Here is a 27116-nt window from a genome sequence, read left to right as displayed (position 1 = left end):
AACTTCACTTGCAACACATACAATGGGGCAAGTGTCATTGACTATGTGATGTGTTCACAAAGCTTAATAGAAAAGATAGATGAAGTTAGTATTAGAGAGCATATTTGGGACTTAAAATCATACCATAACCCAATTTTTATAAGGCTATCATGGTTAGAAGAAAGGCAGCATAAGAGGAAAACCCAATGCTCTCGACAATCATTATTAAGGGGCAAAATTATTCTAAAATAAGAAAATGGTACTATCTTCGAGATAATGTTAGAGAGATTAATTCAGAAGGAGAAAACTGGTTTCAAATGCTTCAACAACCATGAGTTAACAAATATAATCCAAAGTGCACTTGAGAAGTGCAAAAGAGAAAAAAAGAGGAAATTAGAATCAAATTGCTTTCCTATAAATTCTTGGTTTGATGAGGAATGCAAAATGGTAAGGAGAACCTTGAAAAAGGTAGGAAAAGAGAATATGAATGTAAAGTTATATAAGCAAATACTAAAAAGGAAAAAAGATGAGTTCATGCAAACAAGGAGAGAAGAGTTGATATTTTTAAGTAAGAATAATCCAAAGCTTTTCTAGCAGGAACTGCAACCAAGGAAGAAGCAAATTGAAAATAATATTATAGCCAATCAATGGTTTGAATATGCAAGGCAACTCTATGAGAAAGAATCTAAGGCAGAGTCCCCCCCCAGGATCAACACAAATTCAAAGCTCTTCACATTACAGGAGGTGGAGAATGGAATTAAGAAGCTGAAAACAAGAAAGGCAAAGGACTTGGTTGAACTTCAAGAAAAGTATCTAAAATGGGAAATGAACACTCTTGCACCGCACATCATCAAAATATTCAACAACATCATTCAGCAAGGATTCCAAAGAGACTAGACAACTAACCTAGCAATACCCCTTTTTAAAACTGGAGACGTTAATAATCCATCCAACTATAGAATAATTTTGATCAATCCTTTGTTTGCAAAGCTTTTCGGCAACATGGTAGAAGATAGAATTAGCAAGTGGGCAGAAGTAAAAGAAAAGAGGGCAAGAGGACAAGCAGGTTTTAGGCCGAAACATTCTACAATTGATCTTGGCATCACGTTGAGACACATTGTTGAAAAGGTTTGGGAGGACAAAGAAGATTGTATTTTGCTACTTTGTTGACTTCAGAAAAGCATTCGACACAGTCCCTAGGGATAAGTTGTGGCATAGAATGGAAGAACTTGAAATTCCTGTGCATTATAGAGTCGATGTCCATAGACTTTATGAAGAAGTGAAATTCAAAATTAGAACCTCAGCAGATATTTCAGAAACCTTTAGAAGTGATATTGGAGTCAAGCAAGGTTGCCCTATATCCCCCACTCTTTTTGGTCTATATATTGATAAATTGGAAGAGTGGATAAATCTGTAAGGTGGAGATGGTGTTCGGTTGGGGGAGTTTGTGATAAAGCTTCTTTTATATGCTAATGATATTGCATTGATTTCTAAATCAGCCCATGGATTGCAAATGCACTTGTATGCCCTTGAGCATTTTTGTAGAGCCGTGGGGATGAAAGTCAATACTAGCAAGACCAAAATAATGATTTTTTCTAATAAAAGGAAGTAGAGCTAGCATACTTTCTTCTTTTAAGACAACATTCTTTAAGAAGTAAAAGAGTATAAGTACCTTGGGATTGATTTCAACAACAAACTCAATTGGGAGGACTGCAGAAAGAAGAGAATTTTAGGAGGGTGGAAAGCATTATATGCTCTTCAAAATAGATGTAGAGAGGGAGAGTTATGGGATTGGAAAATGATTAAAGTGCTTTTTGGACTCCTAATTTTTCCAGTGATGCTATATGGGTGTGAATTGTGGGCTAGCAACGCTTTCGTCTCAAAATGGAAACAAATTGAGAAAAACCAAAAATGCTTGATCATGAGCAAGTTCAAAATAAAAAGTTTGGTACCTTATGAGATAATGTTGAGTGAAACAGGAGCAACATCCATTGAAGCAATTGCTATGGTGTGGCTCATAAGGTACCTAAAAAGAATTGAACAAATGAGAGTAGGTAGATGGCTTAATGTTATCTTCAATGAAGGCATCAGTGAAAGAAAGAAAACATGGATGAAACCAAAACTACACATGGATGCAAAAATGGAATATCTACCTCAATGCATGTCCCACAAATAGCAAGGAGCTAACTGATTTTGTTATGGAGAAGTTTCGTAAAAAGGTATGGGGAAAAGAGTTGGGTAGAAAGAAGAAATATTACATTGAGGAATTCAACCCTACGTGTGATTTACAACAAAAAGAGTTCATTGGAGCTAACATTTCGTGGAGGGAAAAAATTCTTATTGCTCAATTAAGGACCAACTCACATCAACTTCGGTGTGAAACAGGATGGTGGAAAAGGCCTAAAGAAGATTGGGAAGAAAGGCTGTGTACATTTTTCATGTCTGGGGCTGTGGAATCGGAAAAACATTTCATTTTGGAATGTGATGCATTCAAAGACATCAAAGAAAGTTATGAGAACATGTTAGCATCAATTTCTTAGCATTGTCTTTTTAGCGAGGGGATTGTTGGAAGGTTGGGTCAGCTCATCATCAATTTGAATCGAAAAAAGGACTGAATTGCAAAGAGCGAAAAACATGGAACTAATGGTCTCAAAGACTATTTTTAGTCTCGTGGACCTTAAAATATCATTTTCATTTTCATTTCATTACAAGACAATGAGATTTATTTGCCTTTGTTTCAGTCATTCATTCCCAACCAATGCAAAGCAGAGCAGATAAAGCTTCGAAGTCTCAGAGGCAGAGTGAATAGAGCTTTGAAGGTTCGGAGGCACTGGATTGTAGCCTAATTATCGAATATGGTAGGATTTGTAAGCGTCTTTGTCTCGGATCCATGGCTCCAGAGTCAGTTCACACAAGTCCAGCTCACGGATTTGAAATCTTGTGTAAGTTTTTTAAACAAATTTAAGTGCTTTCTCCATTTAGCATTCGATGTTAATGGTTTCAAATCACCATGAAAGCTCATATGGACTCGACTGATTATGTCTTGGCTCGTGTAATCGGGCAACACATCAACTCATCACCTAAATTCACAACAATGCAGGAGCTCCAGCTGTATGAGATGATACTCTCTGTCATCAAGCCATTGGCTTTGAAAGCAGCCGTGTTGCTCAACATTCCTGACATCATCGCCACACGAGGCAACGGAGGTCCCCTTTCTACCGAGCAGATTGCCTTTCACATTGTCATTGTTGATTCATCATTAAATAGAAATTCCCATGTGGATGTGGGATACCTCTACAAAATTATGATTTGCATTGCTTCATATGGCATTTTTATTGAACAGGAAGAGACTGATCAGCCAGTCAATACAGACATCAAGAAAATAAAGTTAAGTTTGACAGGGATATCAAAGTTGTTGGTGTGAGGGGGAAATCAACAATCATGTGGGCCTTTCCTGCTCCTGATAGCAAACAACGTCTTCCTGGAAGCCTTTCAACATTTGCACGAATCTATCTTGGAGGGCTGCTACACATTTAACAAAGCTCATGGTATGGATCTGTGGGAATACTAGGGCCACAATCCCCAATTCAACAAGATTTTCAACGAGGCCATGGCCGCTAACAGTATAACCATCATCTCTTTCATGGCGAAGATGCATGAAGATGGATTAAGAGTATAAATATGTTGTTAGACGTTGGAGGAGGTATGGGCTCTACCTTGTCCATGGTTGTGAAGGAACATTCACACATTTGTGGCATTAATATCAACCTGCCTCATGTCATCACCATTGCGCCTCTCATAAGTGGTAAGAGTTGTAATGTTGATCACCATTAATATAAATTTTTTGATATACCACGATTGTATGTGAATGATGATTTAGAGGAATTTATAAGTGGGAATGAGGGATATTGTAGGAGTGGAGCATATGGAGGGAAATATGATCGAGCACATACCCTCTATCGATGTAGTCATGATGAAGGTGATAAATTCATCTATGGTCTTCCATTTGCACAACAAATCTACTTATTATTCCTACATGTTGAGCACTAATAATATTCTATTATCATTTACTGTAGTGGATCATTCATGACTGGAGGACGAGGAGTGTGTGAAATTGCTGAGAAAAAGCTACAAGGCAACACCAACAGGGAAACACATCTTGTCATCACCTGAAATTGCTAACTCTATTGCCAAAGGTGGATGAGCTCTAGCTCATTATGGTCATATCGCAAATGAATGGTTAAAATCTGTTGACTTGAAAATAAGGAGAAACTAGAACCATATTTCCTATTCTACATTGGAAATGTAATATTTTAGACAACAATTATCTTAACTTTATCAATGTGCAGTTTATTCGTATGAAAACCAACTCAGGGACTGTTACAGTTGCAGATTTTGTGTCGAGGATGACAACACTTAAAGTTTTTCAGGAATTATTAACAGAGAAAGAAGTAAAGGCGATCCTTGAAGAATATTACATGAATATGGAACAAGAGAGATATTTTGAAGATTTTCTACAAGTGAGTTATGCGTAACTATATCTTGTAAAAGATTTTATGCAGGCAAAGTGTAATGCTTTGCCCGGGTTTATAAATATTCTTCAAATATTTATCAAATATTCTTCGAATATAATTGGTCATTGTGCTAATGAGTTTTGTTCTACCTCCACAACAACTAGTTCAATTCCAACCATATCAAGATGGAATTCTTGTCTAACAAGATCCATTTGTGCAGGTTATCCCTCTAAAGGCCTTACATAAATTATATGGTAAATGAGCAACATTTATCTAACCCATAAGTTTATTATGTGTAGATGTATCCTAATTTGAAAAGTCGTGCAAGTACCAAAAAGAGGGGGTTCAAGAAACTCGTCCTCATTTTTTAATGCAACAACAACTACATTGCCTCGTACCATTAATGAGTATGATAAGAAAGTTTATATTGCACACACAACAATTGCTTTAAAAATGACCCCATGATGAAGAGATGCCTTCCAATCAACCCCTCCACAAATGATGTATTTGTGATAGCAATGGACAGGGTTATGTTATGGTATACATTCTTGGAAACTACAAATTTGGCTTCTAATGATAATGGACATCGTGTTTAATATCAATTATTGTAATTTTAAATTGCCAAGGAATTTACTTTGTTGGCAAATAATTAGAATTATAAGTGTACGAACTCTCAAATTTGAATGAAGTCAATTCATTTTATTATTCTTGAATGAGTGGGGTAAACTAATCAATTTGGAATTTTTGGGGACGATTGATGAGTGCACTATAAATACGAAGAAAAATCTCAACCCATAGGAGAGGAATGAAAATAATTCTCTTTGTCTCAATTCTACAAAGGCAATTGGATTCACAATTGTCAATATTGGAATGCAAGATCTGGTTGAAGGAAGGGTAGGTGAAGATCAACCCTATGGTTGCACTTATTACTATCCTATCCATCACAGAAGGAATGCAGCTTTCGAGTGAATTTTTTCATATATATTTTTTTCTTCTGCTATATATTTCCTTTTAATTATATTTATTGACTTTTAGATGTCTTTCTTTTTTATATAGAGTACACCATCCTCTATATTTAAAAATTGATCCAAAGTTTATGTCAAACAACATTATTCATTTTAGTTACACAACAAACCTATATTGAAATACATCAATACTTATTATCACTCAAAGGAGTTGATATCCACAAATTATTTGTCACCACCCACTAGAAGTCCATTGCTCGTAGCCTTGCTTTTTAATGTTGTGCTTGGTCTATTAGCTTTCAATGGGACAAGTTGTCTGTGCAACTACGATGTTATTCATAAGTTGTTATATCTTATTCAGATTGACACATAAAGTTTGTGTATTTAGTTGCATCATTATTCAACTAAACACACATAACTCTGGTTCAGATAACTGTAATGTATTGTCATTGCTTGTAGCATGCTGCCGAACACTTCTGGCAGTGAGGAAAATCTTCGGAATATTGAAATCTCATCTAGGAGTCTCGGTTGTAGGGAGAAGGAGTTATGTGAGCAACTATGATAGATAAGGTTGCTCTTTGTGAACTGCATGAGAGCAACTATGGTAGTTAAGTTGCTCCCATACCATTATGTGCGAGCGACCGGGGACCAAACTGACCTATATTCTCAGTCGCTCTCATGAAGACTATATGCCAATGTCCAAGGACCCAAATTCACTCTCATGACCACTATGTGCCAGCAACTAGGGACCTAAATGCTCAGTTCTTTTCTAGCGACTTTGAATCAGAAAACCCTAGTTCACTACGAGCTTCATCCCAAAGTTTCAGACCCTTGAACAAGCTTCCTCTATCAAACCTGTGTGATCCAAGACAAAATAGAAGAGGAGAAGAGAGATTGATGTGTGTCCAAAATAGCTTGAGGTATATTCTATTTATAGGCTTCCATGAGGATTCACTTGACCTGTCCATTGGTACATGTGCATAGGGCGAACCTGATCGAAATTATATGTATGAATAAAATAATTCATAACTCAACTTCCAATTGTCCAAATGAGGTGATCTTTAGGTCAATTTTGGACCTCTCGAAAGAGGAATCTGATGTCATCATCATATCTATCAAATGAGTAGTATAAAGTGGAATTTTAGTCAGTTGCATATTTTAACACTCCCTCTCAACTAGGGAGAATTCCACCTGCCAATATCAGACCATCGATCAACATGTCATACATCTCATCTCAAGTGACTCATCATATCAGATCATGAATGTACATCTCTTGTTAATTCCTACTTATCGCTCAATTGTTCTTGCTCATATGCTAAATATTTTCGAATCTAGAAGAATAATTTGCCACCATAGGGGAGCTTAAGCTACCACCCTCTATTCATTATGCTACAACCCGAAATATCTATCAGTGGACTACTACCCGGAATATTTGTCAACGGGATACTACCCGGAATATCAGTCAACGAGCTACTACCTGAAATATCTATCAGCGAGCTACTACCCGAAATATCAGTCAACAGGCTACTACCCAGAATATCTATTAACAGACTACTACTTGGAAATGTCATCAGGCTACTACCTAGAAATGTCATCAGGCTACTACATGGAAATGTCATCGGGCTACTACCCGGAAACACCATCAGGCTACTACCCAGAAATGTCATTGGGCTACTACCCATAAATACCATCACGCTACTACTTAGAAATGTCATCGGGCTACTACCCGAAAACACCATCAAGCTACTACCCAAAAATATCGGTAGGGAGTTAGATCTACAACCCGCATCATCATCAGAGAGCATATCATCAGGGAGCACATCTAAACCCTGATACACACCGGGGAGCTACTACTCAGCTTGGAACCTCATGGGGGAGTTACTAACTACGACTCCATATCAAGCAATAGGTGATATAGGGGAGCTACTACTCAACCGATCCTATTGCCTATCGATATTCCCATCAATGAACCTGAATGATTAAGTGGTCAATCACTTACATCATAATTGCCTTGGGTTGTACACCCCCAAGTACACTCTTAACTTGTTGGTCAGACGAGGAGCGGTACTCCCAACAAGCCCGACTTGTGGGTATGATGCCAACTGGGGTATACTCTACAAAGACCAAGATGGGGTGAACTACTACAATCATATTGTCCGGAGTTCCCTCAATCTTGGGAGCCCTCCATCTCAATTCCTCACCATGGGAGCTCAAACAGGGGGAAGAGTATTTCTCAGTGTCCTCAATCAGCATTGTTCTCATCATACTCATATCAATGTACTTGTATCAAGTAATAATCATCCATTAGTAACAATTGTCTCCTATTTATGCAAGACATCAAATAAAATCATGTTGGAGCATAAATAATCATGTAAATCACAAAAGGATACCATAATCATCCTCCCTCTCAAGGAGGCACTAACCACAAGCCTTAGCTTGTCTCGCACAACTAAACTCTCTCAATATATCAGAGTATCACGATCCCAACTATATGTATATATATACATATATGTATATATATATATACATATATACATATATGTATATATATGTATATAAATATATATACATATATATACATATATACATATATGTATATATATATATATATATATACATTTGAAGAAGTTCCTTAAAGAGTTGTATGGGCATGATCTGGATATGTCATAGATACATAGTGGTAATAAAGAGTGGGATCTGATTAGCAGAGAATCCCATATATATATATATATATATATATATATATATATATATATATACATATATGTATATGTATATGTATATGTATATATGTATACATATATACATATACATACATGCATATACATATATGTATGTATATATATGTATATATGTATATACATATATACATATACATATACATATACATATATGTATATGCATGTATGTTACATGCATATACATATATGTATATGTATATGTATATGTATATATGTACATATACATATACATATACATATACATGTATGTATATATATACATATATACATATACATATACATACATATACATATATGTATATATATATATATATATATATATATATATGGGATTCTCTGCTAATCAGATCCCACTCTTTATTATCACTATGTATCTATGACATATCCAGATCATGCCCATACAACTCTTTAAGGAGCTTCTTCAACATGCTCATGGCTAGTCATGCTAGCAACATCATACTCAACCTTGGTTGAGTCACAAACATCTCATCATGACAGATCTCATACTAAGGCAACACTCATATGTGCTCATCAATAATAAACATCAGCATCTCCATACAATCATATATAAGAATATCCCATACCAAGAGTAGATCATATCATGCAAACATCTCAAAGGATTCTTGGCATTAATGTGTATGAAGCGACTCAATCATGAACTTATTCAGGTTCTATGCACATCATACAGATGGATGTTCAAAACATAACATCAATGCTTCGATCAACTGTCAGATTCCATGTCAAGTTCAACAACATCTTTAAGTTCAAATCAGAGTGTCCAAGGATTTGCATTTCCAATTTCCAATACTTCTTCAATAGCTTCACAATATAGATTATCTTTTCCCAACTTCAGAAATCGATTCATCATGCCATGATACATGATTACGAGCTTCATAAGCCATCTCTCTTACTTATATCATCAGAGGCTCTTTACCTGACAATAATATATCGTTAGTATATAAAAACCAAAATCAAGATCAAAGTCATACCTTGGAACACTTCTAAGATAATGGCTTGAATCAACACGTCATCCAGCTTCATAAGATAACTGTCAATACAGACATCTCTGGATCAAGAGAGTTTGCTTCATGCAATGCTCACTGCAACCATAACACTTTACCAAACCATTAGCCTTTCATAAATCCTTATTGTGCAATCAAATCAACTAAATCAATTCATCAAAGTTTAGAAACCAAATAAATATTAATATCAAAAGTCATGAATATCTCAGTGTCAATTATTTGAACTAGATGACAGATAGGGCTTCCATTAAATCACATCATCATCTATTATCATTCCAATAGGTTGTCATCAACCACACAATATCAATCAAGTCATTGCCATAATACAAGTCATAGGAAGTCACTATGCTCATATATCATCAAGGCAAATCATCAGTCGTCAAGTCAAGATATTAAACATCCAAATTTTATATCATAGAGAGATCTATATTCTAAGACATATCCCAATCATTGAGTCTGAGATCTAGATCATCATCATACATCATACAACTCATATATATCAATCAACAAAATCATGTCAAACTTTTATAACACAAACTTCAAACATAATGACATATCTATATGTATGTCATGGTCACCTGCAAACATTCAAACTTCCCTGCTTTCAAATCTTACAGATATCTGCTACTTATCTGTGGAACTAACATCCTCCAAGTGACCATCTTGATTTCATGCACAAAACTTCAATTTTGTGTCCATCAGGCATAGTCGCACCTATGGGACTTCCATTATGCAAGTGAGGCTTTAACCTCTGTTGTAGATCAAATAATGTCAGATGCACATAAATCATATTTCAACAATGCAAAATGAAAATGGTAATAAGAGTAAGAATATTGAGAATATATTCTCCCTCTGATTGGGAATCTACTTCATTCATCTTCTTTCATGTCATCAAATTGTCTTTACTAGAGTCATGCAACAACATATATGTTAGATCATAGAATCAAACATATACCCATCATGATCATAACATGCTCACGTCAGATACTTCATCATTACATCATGACATCAATCATTCATCAAAGGTTAGATTCACATGATAGGAACACTGGACAAGTGTGACAACATACTTCAAATATCAGGAACACAATATCACTTTGATTAATTCAATCCATTAGGTTTAGGGCATTCATTTTTACCATATGCCATAATTGCTATCAAAGACATGACCATGATTAAGAGGTCTAGAGTATCAAACTCATAGTTCTATCATCAAGGTTACCATAGGACGAAGTCAGGTCATTCATAAAACTTTACCAAAACAACAAGAGTATCAACATACTTTCATCATACTTATCATAAGCATTATCAATATCAATGAGGTGGCCTTCTATAAGAGATCCATCTTATCTTATGCATGTCAAGTGTCAAGAGTATCATTTACTAGAGTCAAGGTACTAGCCTTATTCACAGAATTAGGATCTCTAGGAACAACATATGTTAGCCAAAAATCAAGTCATGCCACTATATCCAAGATCAACAATGAGTAACCTCATAGAATCAAGAAGATAAACATGATCAAAATATTCAATACTAGGTGCACTATTTCATCATAGGAAACATGAATCCAAATCTCTTTCATATGCAAGCATGAACCATTTGCAAAGGAGATATTCTCAACATACCATAAGGCTTACCTAGTCATCCAATGTTATAACTGAAACACAACATTGAAACAATATACCTTTCATGCCTTTTAGTGTTCAAATATATGTGCACCTTCTCATAAACAACTTGTAGTGCTTGACAACTTTTCATCAAATGCTTCTTTACCTCTTTTCAGATCTAGTTATTCTTTCATGCATCTCAAATTATCCTTAAGAGGGATCTACTTATCACATCTCATCGAGGAGGTTAGGTACATCTATGTACTCAAATATACATGCAATAAGTATAAGCAATGATCAAGATGATAATCATTGTAATCAGATCCAGAAGTCTAAACAAGAGTATAGACACAAAGAAACATCATAAGTCAAGGAGTACTTATCTTTAATGAGAGGTGATCTTCTCCCTCTTGAACCAACCTTCAAGAGTCATCACAATCCACATAAGGATGTTGCCTTCAATCATCTTTATCAGCAACTGACCATCTAGTTCTTCATCAAATCTGTCCCAATTGCTTGAGCATCTTCACATAGACCATGCTAGAGTTTCATACATCAAATCTCAAGTCTTTGCCATAAACCATGGTTTCTCTCAAACCCTAATCATCAAATCCTTATGCAGTAACTACTTAGGGTTTCTTTCATACCCTAGGATTCTTTTAGGTCTCCACCATCCTCTTCTTTCTTCCATCCAAAGTGTCTCCATGGGGGTGATCTCCAAGGATTTTCTTCAGCCCACCTCTTATACCATGTTAATTTTTCATAGGGCTATATTATTCTTTGCTTTGATAATTGCATTTCTCCATTAACACATTAAGTTCACCCCATAGTATCATAACAGTTGTTGGCATTATGATGCATGTTTTGTCCTTGATGGCAACTCACTTGTAACATAACAAGTATATGGTAACTAAATGAATCTACATGCTAGATCAGAGGTGACAGAATGATGAAACAAAGATGTCAGAGAAGAACATAATGATGGTCAAAGGCTTACAACTCATAATTAGAAGTTTGATACAAGGAAGATTGTTAATGTTGTCCTTGATAGCAACCTACCTGATGAAGTTGTCCTTGATAACAACCTATTTGATGAATGGAATACTTGATAAAGGTATAAACAGGATGTAACATAATGCATGGTAGTTGTGTTTACAAATGTGAAAAAATGCAGGACAGTTTAGAGGAATCAGTTCAAAAGTGATGTATGATGGCAACTCACATTGTAACAGGTCAATTAAGAGGTAACAGAGTAATGACACAAAAGAACATGATGATGGGACAAAGGATTTCATATCAGAATCAAGAAATTGAGGAAAGATAATGTTTTGAGTTTTATACGTTGTTTAACCTAATCTAGGTAGCGTATACACGCAGGTACACAAAATAAAAGGTGCGTATACGTATGCATGCAATTTCACAGAAGGAAAAGCGTGTATGGGATGAAAAGTTAAGGTTAAAGAATACCAGGGGTTCCTACCATGGTATTGGCCCATAGTAATGAGAGTGACAAAGAATATTGATCCCGTCAAAGAATACCATCGGCATAACTATGGTTTTGACCCGAGGTATTGAAAAAGTCTAAAACTATATAAGGAGGTGAAGATCAAAGTGTGAGGGTGTGCAAGTGATGAAAATCTTATGAAGAGTTAGGTCAAAATAAAATATGCATGTTATGGGTTTTTGATGCTTTGCCTGACTCAAACTAATTATGCACCTGAGTGTTTGATGATGGATGAGATCTAATGATGGATCAAGATCATGAGAACCGAAATGTCTCATCATTGTATGATCTGATAATTAATAAGCTAGATCTGAGTGCTAATGCATGTTTTATCATTTAAATGATATGATCTGGGTATATTTGAAGTTTTGAAAAGCTGTGAAGTTATAAGTCATTATTTGCAGATCTATACGCAGGTTTGCCTCGATGAAGGCACATATACATGCGGATTTGACACTTCCAAGTAGCGTATGCAGCGGAAGGGCTTGTTGTTTAGAAATGACTGATCTATCTTATTAGTGTTGTTGTTTTACTATTGTTTGTCAATTATGTATTCATTAGATCTGAAGTAAAACTGATTGTATAAGGAGATTGAGTCTGGTTGACTGATTGATTGAGTACGAAAGGTGATCTTTGCTGCTATCTATGTAGAACTCTGTAATATGACAATAGATCTTCATAATGTTTTTGGGTAGTACAACTTTTGGTTCAGAAGTTTTATGATTCAATATGTTTAGAGGTATATGCAGGTTGGGTTACAGAAAGTTGCGTATACACGCAGATTGTCCTCATTGAAATAGCATATAGATTTGACATATGATTTTTGAGGTTGCAGTTGGTTCTAGTCTTTGATGCAGTGTTTTGGGTTCAGCTCTGTGTTTTGGTGACAGTGATCTGACTGTTCAGATTGATTGATTGTGTTTTGCTTCAGAGTTGATAGGTTTCAGTGATTGGGTGATGCAATTGTACTTGATGGTTGTATTGCAGTGGTGATTGACTTTCAGCTTCAATGTTACTGATGGGTCCAATATGAAAATTTGATGAAACGTGGCCTACATATTGTGTTGATGTGTACCAAGATTATCTAGTCTGAAAATTTATGAAACGTGGTCCCTAGAGAAAGAATGAAGGTGGTGACCTTCTATAGGTTGACGCATATGTATTGGTAAACATATCAGCGAGTACAAGAGCCAGGGGTTGTAGCTCCCTTCCTGTAGAAGCTTGAGAATGAGTGAAGGTTATAGCCTTCTGTAGGATGGAGCCTACTACTAGTAAACATATCAGCCAATACAAGAGCTAGGGGGTTGTAGCTCCCTTCCAGTAGAAGTTGGAGAACGAGTGAAGGTTGTAGCCTTCTGTAAGCCGACGCCTACGTACTGGTAAACATATCAGCGATTACAAGAGCTAGGGGGTTGTAGTTGCCTTTCAGTAACAGTTGGAGAACAAGTGAAGGTTGTAGCCTTCTGTAGGATGGTGCCTACATATTAGTAAACATATCATCCAGAACAAGAGCTTGGGGGTTGTAGCTCCCTTCCAGTAGAAGCTAGAGAATGAGTGAAGGTTGTAGCATTCTATAGGTGGGTGCCTGCGTACTGGTATGAGTCTGCACCAATACAAGATTGTAAACAACTTTTCCTTTATATTAAAAAGAAGACAGAGATGACAACATTAGGTGGTTTTTTCTCGCATTGGGTTTCCACCTTAAATCTTGGTGTTCATGTGTGTTGCTTATGTGTGATGGTTTATTTACTACAACACATGGTTACTGTTTATCTAATGTTTAATAAAGTACTGATGCACTAGCTGAAGACAAACATATGATGAATTAACTGAATCATAAGTTCATTGGATATACACTAATTGTCTAGAGAACAGTCACGTACACACGCATGTTCCTTACAGTAAAGTTGCGTATATAAATATGAATATGAAATGTAAAATGTTATTGATTTGAAAATACTAATTCACCCCCCTTCTCAGTATTTTTCCCAACAATTGGTATCAGAGACAAGTTCTTTGGCAGAAGTTTGATCGCTTTAAGGAGATCCATTGTAATAATGGGAAAGAAGCAAAAGAAGAAAGCACCTTAAAAGAAGAAGACATCTCAAAGGAACAATGACAGCAGGAGATACAATTGGCTATTAGGTGGAAGCCATTATTCAGATTTGGAATCACCTCAGATTGAAGATGAACAAGCAAAAGAATTATCAGGTACTAATTTTGGTCCTCTGGTGATACATTTCTCTATTCATGCAATATTGAAGATAATGAATGTGACAGTGAAACAATTGAATTTGCTCTTATGGGTGAAAGCGAAAGAAATCTAATAGAGACAAAAGTTAAAATGCTCATAGATAAAATTAGAGATCAACAAGATCTATTTAACAAAAGGGAGTGTACCTACAAAGAAGAGGTTACCAGGTTAAAAAATAAAAAATTAGTTGGAGGAAGGAAACAAAATAAGGAAGCAGTTTAAGGAAAAGGAAGATCAATGTCAAAGGCTGCAGGATGAAGTAACATCATTGAGAAATGAAGTGAATGAAAATGATACAACAACCAAGGAATTAAAAGAAAGAACCAGTTACTGTGAAGGTCTTGAAGATGTGGTCATCTCTTTAGAAGAAGATCTTGAAAATTCAAATAAGCAAAATGAAGAACTACTTCAAGCATTTGACGAACAAGAAAATGAAGTTCTCAAATTAAGGCAACAAGTGGAAGAGGAAGAAAAGTTGAAGAAATCATGAAGAAGCAGTATCTGGAAAAGGAAAAGCAATATCAAGATGAGGTAAATATCCTAAAAGGTAAATTAGAAGAAAAGGATAAACTTTTACGATTTCAAGATAGTACTAAGATTTTGGATAATATTCTTAGTAGTCAAAGGTCTCGTGTCATCAAATCTGGTCTTGGTTTTCATGAAAATGTTAAAGGTGAATCTAGCTCACAAACTGAGGCAAGGAATTCTAATGCAAAATCTGAAATTCTCAACAAGGAGATAAGAGGTCAACCCCATCAACATCCAAGGAAAGAAAGTCTTCAAAGAAAATCATTTACTCCTAACTATGGAAGTGTTAATCGATTCTTTTCTCTGATGAATAATGTTGAATGTTCTATCTGTCATAACTTTGGACATGTTGCAGTTAGGTGTAGAAGTAGAATGTTTCAAGCTAATAATCGTCTCACGGAAAGATCATCAGTTTTCAAGTACTTTAAGGGATATTGTTTTTCTTGCAATATGTTTGGTCACAAAGCCATTGATTGCTATAGAAGGAATATGAAACATATAAGATGTTATGCTTGTAACAAGTTTGGGCATACAACAAAAGAATGCAGGAACAAGCTTATGGATCACCGTAGACAATATGGTAAGCAATCAAATAAGCACATTTATATCAAAAAATCTGAAAAAGTTGAATCCACCAAAAATAAAGAAAAAGAAGATCATATAAGGTGTGATCTTTTTCTCCACTCATTCAAAGACAAAGATGATAGTGGATGTGCTCATCACATGACTGGAGACAAGAGAAAAATGGAGTCTCTCATGAAGAACCATCGTGGTAATGATATTATTGGAATTGATGTTTCAACAAAAGTTCTAGGAGAAAGTACAGTCAAAACGGACTCAGGAGGAACTGAAAGTAGTAAATTTCAAGGTTCCAATTTTCATACGCAGATATTATGAAGACAAGTCGTGTATATTTGTGAGTTCAAAATTGCATAGTCGCGTATATGTTGGTTTGATGAAGAAGCAGTGGGACAAACTCAAGAAAAGGGTCTGATATGGTTCAAACAATTATCAATTGTCTTTTATGTTTTGATGGTTGATGATTATAGTCTATGGATGTTATTTGGAAGTACTTTTTACGCTCATAACTTGTTGATGACTTGATGTATAACTAATTGATGATGATGCCTTGATGATTCTTACTGATATATGCAATGGTCAGATTCGACAGTGAACAGTTGGCACAAGTTCAAGGGGAGCATAGGCTATGCTTCTACTAAAGCATTGTTGGCATTATGTTTAGAAGTCTTTGGTACATAATGATTACGATCAATGATGAGGATGCTTATGTTGTTGAAGTGTTTAAATGATGTGTCATGCTGTGGTCATGAATTGCCTAGGATGAAATCACAGATGATACTTTGCTTGAGCCACTTAGTTATTTTGATGCTTCAGATCAGATTTGTGGATGACTCTTTTGATAATGCATATAGTTATGTTACTTACATGGTGATCTTCATAAGTTCAAGGAGAAGAACAAATCTTGAGTACACAACTTCATTGTTTGATGATGATAAGTGTCACTCATTTCTTTTATGCTACTATCATCATGCCTTCAGAGATGCATAAATTTCATATGGTGCAGTTATGGATTAGGATTCCTATAGTTCTTGGGTCTCACATGGTTGAGGATAGTTGCTTTTGATGGTATCAAGAAAATTTGACAAAATGACCGTGGGCTCACTGTTTGCCTTTCACATTAATGAGAAGATAGATACATATTTCTATCTCTATGTTGGATACATGGATGATTACCTAAGTTGCATATTGGTAAATATTGTTGGTTGGCCAAGAGAATGGTGTTATTGCATGTTTCATGAAGACATAGCTATTTGGAGACATGGTTTACTTGGTCACATAATGATGATGACTTCTTACTTTATGATGATAGGTTTGGTTCTCACATATGTTTATCATGGTTGAGCTTATCAGATGTGGGATGTTGGAAAATTCCATAGTAATGATACATGGTTGATATATTGAGGGTTCTTGTGGAAAGATCATGCAGTTATTGCTTCGATGATGATGTTATGGTCATAGATGATGACTATGGTGGTTTTACATACACATGATATGATGTGAATGGTTTTTATATTACTGCTTGGAGATATGGCATATGCTTAGTTGATTCACGGAAGACTATGTTAAGGATTTTTCTACTAAGGAAATAGAGCAAGTTGATCTTGATAAGATCAAGAGGATGAGTTGATATCTATATGCGGCATACTCTGTCACATGTTGATGATATTAAAGTTACATTGTCTTATCTTGCGAATTGATGATGGACATATACATGTTGTTACTCTTGATGCTGCTGAGAGATGTTTATGGTGCAGATCATATATGGTGTATGACAGTTGCTGATAATTATCATGATCTTGTTTAGGTATTTGGTCTTTGCTATAACTGTCATGTATATCATTGGATGTAAAGGTCATGTAAAGATCTATGATATGGATTTTAAGATCATGTCAAACATGTAATCCCACTTGGTTTGGTGGATGCGTCAAATTTGTATCCCCACTTGGTTGGGAGATTGATGTATGTATCAGTCATTGATGACAGGAAGGTCATACTCACATAGTTGAGTTGTAGAGTCATGTTATTCTTTTGAAAAATATTTCTACAGGCTCTGCATGTGCTCAGGGGGAGCATGGACAGTATAGTGCATCTCAACGTGTACTAAGGGGGAGTTTGATTTGAGAATTCAACATGTGCCTAGGGAGAGCATGATCAGTGTTCGTATTCAACAGTTCAGATATGAAAGTCTTCATTTAACATTGGTCAACGCTTTTCCCTTGATGTCAAAGGGGGAGAGTAGCTTGGTGTTTGGAGAGTAGCTTGATGTTTTGAAAAGCTTGGTGCTTGTCTCGATGTTATTTATAGGTTTTAGTGACCAAACACCAAAGTGGTTGCCATCAAGTCCAAAGGGGGAGATTGTTGGCATTATGATACATGTGTTGTCCTTGATGGAAACTCACTTTTAACAAAACAAGTATATGGTAACTAAATGAATCTATAGGCCAAATCAGAGGCGACAAAATGATGAAATAGAGATATTAGAGAAGAACAAAATGATGGAACATAATGATGGTCAAAGGCTTACAGCTCAAAATCAGAAGTTTGATATAGGGAGATTAGTGTTGTCCTTGATAGCAACCTACCTAATGAAGTTGTCCTTGATAACAACCTATTTGATGAATGGAATACTTGATAAATATATAAACAAGATTTGACAGAATGCATGGCAGTTGTGTTTACAGATGTGACAAAATGCAGGGTAGTTCAGAGGAATTAGTTCATAAGTGATGTATGATGGCAACTCACATTGTAATAAGTCAATTCAGAGGTAACAGAGTAATGGCACAAAAGAACAGGATGATGGGACAAAGGATTTCATATCAGAATCAAGAAATTGAGGAAAGAGAATGTTTTAAGTTGTATATGTTGTTTAACCTAGTCCAAGTAACGTATACACGCAGGTACATAGAATAAAAGGCATGTATACATATGCATGCAATTTCACAGAAGGAAAAGCGTGTATGGGATGGAAAATTAAGGTTAAAGAATACCAGGGGTTCCTACCATGGTATTGGCCCATAGTAATGAGCGCGGCAAAGGATATTGATCCCATCAAAGAATACCATCGGTATAACTATGGTTTTGACCCGAGATATTGAAAAAGGCTAAAACTATATAAGGAGGTCAAGATCAAAGTGTGAGGTGTGCAAGTGATGAAAATATCATGAAGAGTTAGATCAAAAGCAAATATGCATGTTATGGGTTTTTGATGCTTTGCTTGATCTGAACTAAGTATGCACCTGAGTGTTTTATGATGGATGAGATATAATGATGGATTAGGATCATGAGACCTGAAATGTCTTATCATTGTATGATCTGATAATGGATAGGCTAGATCTGAGTCTTAACGCATGTTTTATCCTTTAAATGATATGATCTGGGTATATCTAAAGTCTTGAAAAGTTGTGAAGTTGTAAGTCATTATTTGCATATCTATACGCAGGTCCTCCTCAGTGAAGGCATGTATACATGTGGATTCGACACTTCCAAGTAGGGTATGCAGAGGAAGGGCTTGTTGTTTAGAAATGATTGATCTATCTGATCAGTTTTGTTGTTTTACTATTGTTTGTCAATGATGTCTTCATTATATCTGAAGTAAAACTGATTGTATAAGGAAATTGAGTCTGGTTAACTGATTTATTGAGTAAGAAGGGTGATCTTTGCTGCTATCTATGTAGAACTCTGTAATATGACAGTAGATCTTCAGAATGTTTTTGGGTAGTACATTTGGTTCAGAAGTTTTATGATTTAGTATGTTTAGAGGTATACGCAGGTTGGGTTACAGAAAGTTGCGTATACACACAGATTGTCCACATTGAAATAGCGTATACATTTTGACATATGATTTTTTAGGTTACAGTTGGTTTTGGTCATTGATGCAGTGTTCTGGGTTCAAATCTGTGTTCTGGTGACAATGATCTGACTATTCACATTGACTGATTATGTTTTTCTTCAGATTTGATAGGTTTTAGTGATTGGGTGATGCAGTTGTATTTGATGCTTATATTGCAGTGGTGATTGATTTTGAGCTTCAATGTAATTGATGGATCCAGTATGAAAATTTGATGAAACGTGGCCTACATATTGTGTTGATGTGTACCAGGAGTATCCAGTCTGAAAATTTATGAAATGTGGTCCTTGGAGAAAGAATGAAGATGGTACCCTTTTGTAGGTCGACGCCTATGTACTGGTAAACATATCAGCCAATACAAGAGCTAGGGGTTGTAGCTCCCTTCCAGTACAAGCTGGAGAATGAGTGAAGGTTTTATCCTTTTGTATGTTGACGCCTACGTACCGGTAAACATACCAGCCAATATAAGAGCTAAGGGGTTATAGCTCCCTTCCAATAGAAGCTGGAGAACGAGTGAAGGTTGTAGCCTTCTATAGGTCGGTGCTTATGTACTGGTAAACATATTAGCTAGTACAAGAGCTAGGGGGTTGTAGTCCCCTTTCAATAGCAGCAGGAGAACGAGCGAAGGTTGTAACCTTTTGTAGGCTGGCGCTTATGTACTGGTAAACATATAAGCCAATACAAGAGTTAGGGGGTTGTAGCTCCCTTCCAGTAGAAGCTAGAGAATGGGTGAAGGTTGTAGCCTTCTGCAGGTGGGTGCCTGCATACTGGTATGAGTCTGCGCCAATACAAGATTGTAAACAACCTTTTCTTTATATTAAAAAGAAGACAGAGACGACATCAGCAAGTGGTTTTCTCCCGCATTGGGTTTCCAACTTAAATCTTGGTGTTCATGTGTGTTACTTATGTGTGATGCTTTATTAATTAAAACACATGGTTATTGTTTATCTAATGTTTAATAAAGTACTTATGCACTGGATGAAGACAAACATATGATGAATTAACTGAATCAAAAGTTCACTGGATATACGCTAATTGTCTTGAGAACAATCACGCAGACACGTAGGTTCCTTTCAGTAAAGTTGCATATAGAAATCTGAATATGAAATTTAAAAAGTTATTGATTTGAAAATACTTATTCAACCTCCCCCCCCCCCCCCCCCTCTAAGTATTTTTCCCAACAACATTATTCATATTTATTTCATTATTCATCAACACATGCAATTATGTAGAAAGAACAATAATATCATCATAAATGCAGCGGAACATAAAGGAACAAGAGAAGAAAAACATGTACACATAGAGACACCAGGATTGGTTGGAGACTAGGGAAAAACCCAATTTGGGGAAAACCCTTGCAAATCTCTTTCTAATAGATTGTCATCAAATAATTCAGCAAAAGAGAGTACAATGATCGATATCTTGAGAACAACTAGAATATCCATGAAATGCATCTAAAACATCATAACCCTGATTTAGAAAAATGTAATGTACTCTCACTGCATGTAGCCTGCTGCCGAACACTTCTAACATCGAGCGAAATCTTCGAAATACTGAAATTTCATCTAGGAGTCTCGGTCGTAGGTAGAAGGAGTTGTGCGAGTGACCATGACAGATAGGGTCGCTCTTTGTGAACTGCATGAGAGCGACTATGGAAACTCAGTCGCTCACATACCATTATGTGCAAGCGATTGGGGACCAAACTGACCCAGATTCTCGGTCGATCTCATGTAGACTCTTTTCCAACGTCCAAGGACCCAAAGTCGCTCTCATGACAATTGTGTGCCAGTGACTGAAGTAGGAACTTCTTGGACAACATCAATATATGTATAAATAGTTTATTAAAAAGATGAAATTACAGATGATGATATTACAATTGCGGGTGCCTGGCTTATATATCACCATGGACACCCTTTGGGGAAAGGGCATGATCTTATGATCGTGCCCTTTCATCTAATTTAACTGAAAATTAAATAATAACCTAATTTAACTAATTTTTTACATAATATTGCCTTCCTCCCAAAAGAATGCTTTATCCTCAAAGCATATGCAACGACGGATGTTGTTGACAAAATGCTTCATTCTCCCAAGAAGCATATTCTTCGGTAAGTCCTTCCACTTGATTATATATTCCAAGATGATCAAGGTCCCACACTTTAAAAGGTCTTGGATCAATCTCTCAATTTCCATTTTTTTGTGATGTGAATATCGGTATGGCTTGATGTTGACAGAGTCTGATCTTACCTTGACTTCTATTGTATGCTCAATTTCCCTATTAGGTGGCATCTTCATAGGTAGGTCTTGAAATACTTTTTCATGCTTCCGAATCAGATCTTGTATCTCTGGTGACTCTTCTCTGGTCATATTTGCAGATAACATTTCTAATTGGTGACATTGTATTGCATAAGCAGGTGCTCTTCTTCGACTCAGCTTCATCATCTGAGATGATGATACAACTTGATTTTCTGGTGCTTGGAATCCATGTAGCTTGTACTTCTGACATCCCCATTTGAATTTTATAAATTGTACTTGATGGTTGGCGGCATAAGTACCTAAAGTTCATAACCATTGGATACCTAAGACTACATCTACTCCTCCTAACGGTACTGTGAAGAATGGAGACTCTAGATTAAAGTCTTGAATCTGCAAATTGACCTTATGGCATTTCCCTACCTTTTCAATCTTCTTACCATTAGCTACCATCACTTTCATGTTTGGTAAGGGAAATGAAAAGATATTGAGTCTCTTTGCCACAGTTGTATCTAAAAAATTGTGTGTGCTTCCAGAGTCGATGAGAACCACTACGTTGTTCTTCTTTATGTGTCCTTTTAACTTTAAGGTCTGAGGTTGTGATATACCTGTCATAGCTGATAATGACACTTGTGGAATACTTCCATCATCTAGTTCTGGTGAGAATTTTGGGGCGTCTTCTGTGTCTTCTATGTCATAATCTTCACTGTTTGAATCATTGGTTGCTTCACAATTATATAGGTTCTTTGGTTCTTTTCCTTTAGCACATCTATGTTTGGGGTCCCACTTCTCACCACAGCGTTTACATTTACCCTCTTTTATCCTTTGCATTTCCACATTAGATTTTTCATCTTCACGACGATGTGGTGGAACATATCTTGTATTATTTGAGTCCACATACTGGGGTATCCTTCGTCTTGCATAAGCTTTTTCCGCTGTTGACCAAAATATTGGTTCAAATTTCTTTTCGGCTGTTTTTGCTTTTCGTCTTGCTACTTCTATAGATGTAATGTCATGCATCTCAAGTTCTGCTTGTAAATGGGTTTTGAGTCCCGAGATGTATGACTGAATTAGACGAGATTCTGATAACCCAGGTACTCGTGTTACTAAGGTCTCCCATTCTTGAGTGTATTCATCCACACTTCCTTTTTGTCGTAATTTGATGAGTTTTGAAAAGAATTCTTCTTCCTTTACCCCTTAGAATCTTTTGAAGAATGCATCTTTAAATTTTCTCCAGCTAATGACATGTGTTGTCTTTTTCCACCACATATACCAGTTATATGCTTCTCCTTCCATTTTCATGGATGCATGCCTGAGCTTTTCGTCATCGTCATTGATGTCATATATCTCAAAGTATTCTTCTGCTTTATTTATCCATGCAACATTGTTTTTTTCGTTTCCATCGAATTTAGGCATCTCGACTTTTGCCCTTCGCTGGTATGTTGCTACTGGTTGAGCGAAAAAAGGGTGTTGATTGGTAAAGTTATCCCAAAGTTGCTTGTTTGTAAAGGCTGTGTTACTCGCTTCTTGGTGGGGTGTCACTGATTTTTTGGGGGATTCAACTTTGTCATGAGAGTCTGTGGACTTAGTTGAATCCAACGAGATGTGTTCTTGATTCTCTTCACCTTCTTTTAGTAGTTGTTCGGGTGTACAATTTGACCTTTTACACAGACTTTTCAGCATTGTTAAGACCTCTCTGATCCCTGCTTCTGTCTGGACATGGTAATTTTCCATCTTTATTTCTATTCGATTTGTCGTATCGTGAAGATTTTTGATTTCATCAACTTGCTCCCCAAGCTTGATCTGGAATTCATTTAATCTTTTATTGACCTCATCATGGTTGCTATTTATCTTATGCTCTGCATCCAACAATTTTTTTTGGAAATCTGCCATTGTCATTCTCGACATTGAGCGGGTTTGCGGGGGCGTGTATTTATTTGCCAGCTAAAATATTTTTCCTCCCCTTTTTTTATTATTATCTAAAATAAATTTTATACATATAACTTTTAATTAATTAAAAATAAATTTAATTAATTAAATTCTTATATATATATATATATATATATATATATATATATATATATATATATATATAACTTTATAACTTTTTAAACTTTTTAATTAATTAAAATAATTTTAATTAATTAAATTAACTTTATATATATATGTATAAAAACCGTTATATATATAATTTGCCAATATAAATATATATTATATAGTTTTACCCCGAACAGTCACGTTGACTGATAGAACCTTTGACCTTTCAAAACAAATACAATTTAGCGAATATCACCGCAGCTTTTAACCTTGGCTACGGATCAAATTGCGGATCGATTGAATGGCGGTAGGCAACAAGAGTCAAATGACCCACGCAGTAGTCAGAACGACCCACGCGGAAGTTTAACGAGAATACGTAGGGTCGGTTGGGAAGGGACGATGAACAACGCGACGGACGTGACACAGTTCAACGGCACTCAAAAATCGGCGACGGGTATAGCGGATTATAGTGGAACAACGGCTAGGGGGTCTGGCATATGGTCGATGAATGGCATATGGTGAACGATACAGCGTAACACAGCAGAGAAATGACCGTGGAGGACAAGGCGAACAACAATGGAACCAAATTCCTGAAATGTCGAACTTGGCTCTGGTACCAGATGAAGCAGGAACTTCTTGGACAATAGCAATATATGTATAAATAGTTTATTAAAAAGATGAAATTACAGATGATGATATTACAATTGCGGGTGCCTGGCTTATATATCGCCATGGACACCCTTTGGGGAAAGCGCATGATCTTATGATCGTGCCCTTTCATCTAATTTAAATGAAAATTAAATAATAACCTAATTTAACTAATTTTTTACATAACAGCGACCAGGTACCCAAATTCTTAGTTCTGTGCTAGTGACCAGGGACCCAAATGCTTAGTTCTGTGCCAACGACTTTGAATCATAAAACCCTAGTTCAGTGCGAGCTTCATCTTAAAGTTCCAGACCTTTGAACGAGCTTCCTCCGTCAAACCTGTGCGAGCCAAGACAAAATAAAAGAGGAGAAGAGAGTTTGATGTGTGTCCAAATGAGCTTGAGGTATATGCTATTTATAGGCTTCCATGAGGGTCCATTTGACCTGTCCATTGGTACATGTGCATAGGGTTGACCTGATCCAGAGTATATGTACGAATAAAATAATTCATAACTCAACTTCCACTTGTCCAAATGAGGTGATATTTAGGTCGATTTTGGTCCTCTCGGAAAGAGGAATCTAATGCCATCATCATTTCTATCAAATGAGTAGTACAAAGTGGAATTTTACCACAGTTGCATATTTTTAATAGTGAAGTGGATTGAATATGGTGTGACATATGTACTTGCCACTTTATCTTAACTTTTTAAGAATCAAGAGTCTAAATTTTTTAATGCCAAATTTTAATTTTCAAATGATAAAGATAGAGCTGATTGTTTAGTATTTTTCTAATCATTATATGTTTGTTTAAAAATTCAATGAAACAATGTGCATGCTTTTGTTGTTATTTGCTCAAAACGATATTATGCAATGTGTTTGTTCTCAATTTTTTTTTTTTTATAATTTTTTCATATGCATATAATGTACCCCTTGGCCCTAAGGAACGAAGTTCCCTATTCAAAAAAGTGTTGTCCGTGTCCCTGAACACAAGTAATCACGCAACTAAGTCTTGTAGATTCTTATGGACTCCAAATTCAAGTAATCATGCAACTAAGTCTTGTAGATTTCTTATGGACTCCAAATTGTTGATATTGTTTCATACTTGATAGTTTTGATTGAGTTTTTCCCTTCTAAATACAAATATCTCTTTAAAAATTTTAATCTCTAAAAATTTATAACAAATACAAAATTAATATTCATTTTTAATATATACATATTATATATTAATTTTATACTAGAAAATTAAAAAACATTATTCATCCATTTAAATACATTTGATTTTTTTTTTTAAATCTCTTAAAAACATTATATTCACTAATAATAAACAAAAACCACTTGGTGACAATGTGAAAAAAAGCAAGCCAGTGACATTGCTACCACTTTAATCTTGTTATAATAATGTTATCTTTTAAATCATCTAAAAACCATTTTTTTTAATTTACATTTTATTTCAAACCATCTCTGCATGATTAAAAAATGTACCAGTTGAGCCCATCTATGCGAGGGAGACTATATGAACATAAGCTTTTGGACTCAGTGGAATTTTGCGATCTTTTGGGCCATTCAAGATTTAACTCAGAATCAACATATAAGGTTATAGCTTTTTCAACGCATTGTTGAAGAGCTCAAACTATAAAATTAGAATTTTGATGCTTGTGATTCATGAACACTAGGAAAGACATTGACTTGACTTCAGAGTGGTCATATTAATTAAATTAAAGGCATTATTATGCTCTTTGAAACCTGGGTGAGTGGTGGGCGGGTGGAGCAGGATCACAATCGTGGGAGAAAGGTGAACTAAGTTGCATAGACTCATCATTCTTTCCCATATCTTCAATTCGTCTGGGCTTCATCACCTGCCACATTTACACGGTGAGTATAAATTGTTTGAGCTTTAGTGTTATTTGATTGGTCAACTTTATTGAAAATGAGTTATTTTCCCTAGTTTTCCACTATGTCGCACCTGATCACCTCTGTTATACCCATTATGCACTTCGTATCTTACTTCTCGAGAAATTTTAGGTTTTATTTAGAAGAGTTTCCTTTTTATTTAACAAAAAGGGCTTGCATTAATTCATAATGGAAGACCGGATTTATCATGATCATCATGTCTAGAGGCAGAATAAATACGAACTATAACTTTGATACACATTGTGTGCACTGTTCTTAACATGTGTTTAAACATAATTGGATGAAGAGCATCTTCAAACAAGGATCCTAGTTGCTACTACTCCAAGTAATTCAATTCCTGAATATAATGAATGACGATTTTTTCCTCTTTTGGAGGGGAGTTGCTCCTAGGAGCTCTAATGATCATGCCTCTAGTATGATTCACCATCTTGGCTCTACCTGAGAAATAGAATCCCTCGACCATGCATGTCCTAGGAGTTTGACCCCGCTCTAGTCCAAGAAATGGGGAGTTTCTGTTAAAAAAAGGTTGTTACTTCAATATATATTGGAAGTTCCTTATGAGTCAAATTCTCTATCATGTGAATTGAAGTTAAACTGAAAAAATCTTCTTTTGTAAAACAAGGGAAATCTCTCTCGCTGCGGTCCTGACCTAGCCGGCGCTGCGCAAAAGGCTGTTGGCCGTCTGGCCCCTGGCTGTCGCAGAGGGCCTGCTCCCTCCTGCTGA

General features: G+C 35.9%; 1 pseudogene; it reads left to right on the top strand.

Moving 5' to 3' along the window:
• Positions 1–2989: 2989 nt before the first annotated feature.
• On the top strand, positions 2990–27116 carry LOC149263516 (caffeic acid 3-O-methyltransferase-like; annotated as a pseudogene).

Source organism: Pinus tabuliformis, chromosome 6 (genome assembly GCF_031772625.1).
Source record: "Pinus tabuliformis cultivar Carrire ecotype Pingquan chromosome 6, CPIR1, whole genome shotgun sequence".
Classification (NCBI taxonomy): Eukaryota; Viridiplantae; Streptophyta; class Pinopsida; order Pinales; family Pinaceae; genus Pinus; species Pinus tabuliformis.
The sequence above is the reverse complement of the archived record's forward strand: the minus strand, read 5'-3'. Positions and strand labels throughout refer to the sequence as shown.